The sequence below is a fragment of the Sorex fumeus genome, unplaced genomic scaffold, assembly GCF_029834395.1.
Source record: "Sorex fumeus unplaced genomic scaffold, SorFum_2.1 ptg000008l, whole genome shotgun sequence".
NCBI lineage: Eukaryota > Metazoa > Chordata > Mammalia > Eulipotyphla > Soricidae > Sorex > Sorex fumeus.
In genome coordinates, this window is record NW_026606065.1 from 34200732 (window position 1) to 34202869 (window position 2138).

Consider the following 2138-nt stretch of genomic DNA (forward strand, 5'->3'; position numbering starts at 1 on the left):
TTTGTTTTTTTTTTTTTTAAGTCAAAATGTTTCTGCATCTGCTTGGATCCGTCCGGCACGCCAAGGGATCCCTGGCGTGGCAGGCGGTGTAGACACCTGGTGAATCCTCCCCAAGGTGCTCGGGACCTTGCGGCCGCCGCGGGGGGACCAGCGGGGCTTTGTAGCATGCAGGACCAGGACGAGGCTGCAAGCCGCCACCACCAACGTGTCCACGGGGATGCGCCCACCCCCGCGATGGAAGAGAGAGGAGAGAGAGAAAGAGAGGAGAGAGAGAGAGGATGCTCAGAGAGCAAAGAAGGCGGAAAAGTTCCAAGTTCGAGATTGAAGGTGGCTCGGCAGCCCCGAGGGCAGCGGTTTTGCAGGAAGGACCGTGGGGGCGGGCGCCAGGCGTTCAGTGATAGTCAACGCTGGAGGAAGGGAAGCGGGCGCCGAAATAGCTCAGTTGGGAGAGCGTTAGACTGAAGATCTAAAGGTCCCTGGTTCGATCCCGGGTTTCGGCAGAACCTTTTTCCTTCAGGAAGGAGTTTAAGTTTCCCTGCCTCTCCCCTGGCCGCAGTCACCCGCCAATAAGGCAGTGGAAACTGCGCACCCGAGAGGCGGCGGAGGTGGAATAAGACGCCACTTCCACGGTCGCCAGGGAGAAACGCGACAGCGGCGGAACGCCAAAGGTACTTCCGGTGCGGTACCCACTTCCGGTACGGCGGCGGCGGCGGCGGCGCTGCGATTGCTGCGCGTGCGTCCTGCGGAGCCCGGCCCCGCCCTTGCCAGGCCCGGAAGTGGCGCCTCCCAGAACCCGGGCGCGCCCCCTGCCGGTGGGAAGAAGCAGCTGGAGCTGCAGACTTCCCCTGTCCCGGGGGAGGAAGACTCCTCCGCACCCCCAAGTTCTTATTCCTCCAAACCTCCCAATTTTGGGGGGTAGGGATAGCAGAATACCCTGTTGTGGAAGCCAGTGAACCCCCCCCCCACACCTCCGGTCTTTTCCAAGAGTGGAGTCCCGGGGAGGTTTGGGGGAGCTCGGAATTAATGACATGCACCCCAAGAAACCGAGTGGTCCATGGCTAGCGGTGAAATTGATGTGGGTGGCTTACGTATAGCCGGGAGGAGAAACGTGGTCACTTTCTCCCCAACTGCCTCCTCTGCCACGTGCAACCCAGCAACCCAGGGTTACCGGATTCTTGTCTTGTCTTGCAGAAAAGAATTTCAGGAGTAGATAAGCAGTGAAGTAAAACAGATTTTATTTGGAGGATTTTGGATTTTGGGAAGGGGAAGGAGGAAGAGAAAGTGAGAGAGCGTGAAGAACTGCTCAAAGAGAAGGGTGGGCTTTTCCAAGGGCGGAGAGAGCCCCTACACACTTCCCAGTATTAGATATGAAAGTACTAAAGTTCACATCCCAAGAGGAGAGATGTGGGCGACACAAGTGCTCAGGCATCACATGTGCTGGGTCACATGGGCACAAGCAGTACATGGGCCCAGGCAGCATAAGTGTGCCTTTCCTTTGTTCAAGGTGGCCTTTATAGGGTTTCTCCAACCTGCCCCCATGTGGGGTTTCTACCTAGGTAAAAGCCCGTTGCTATGGAGGTTGCCAAGGGGGCTAGGATTTGGAGTGGTTGATGGTCTTTGAAATTCCTTTCCTGGCCGTTTGTTTCTGCTGGAGCTTCTGTTTGAGGGGGATCCAGCCTTCACTGGGTCTGTTGCAGGTCAGGTTTGAAAGTCTTATCAGGCCTTAGTTCCTGTTTTCTGCAAGGTTGGCTTTCACAACTTCAGGGTTATTACTTCTATTACTTCCCAGGAAATTTACTGCCATTGCCTTGGGAGGGGGCCTTCCCAAAATCTTTGCACCTGAATAACTTTAGAGTTGGGATCTGCTAATCTACACGTGGGCCCCTCAGCACCTGGAACTGGCTAGATGCATTCTTTCTCTTCCACACAGAGCAGCCCAAGAGGAAAGGGGGGTGAGGTGGGGTGGGGGAGTTGTGGTGGTGGTTGTGCGGGGCAACTGGCGTCCCCACGGGGCTTCCAGGGATTCTGCAGCAGGAAGATGGGAGGACCCTGGTAATGTATGTTGGGAAAAAAGCATTTGAAGCCTACATCATCCCAAAGGTGGGGAGGCTTTTGCCCCTCAAAGATTCATCTCAAGA

General features: G+C 55.9%; 1 non-coding gene across 1 annotated transcript; it reads left to right on the top strand.

Moving 5' to 3' along the window:
* The first annotated feature begins 427 nt into the window (after positions 1–427).
* On the top strand, positions 428–500 carry TRNAF-GAA (transfer RNA phenylalanine (anticodon GAA)). Its single transcript has one exon. It is a non-coding gene; the product is annotated as a tRNA-Phe (tRNA).
* The last annotated feature ends 1638 nt before the right edge of the window (positions 501–2138 follow it).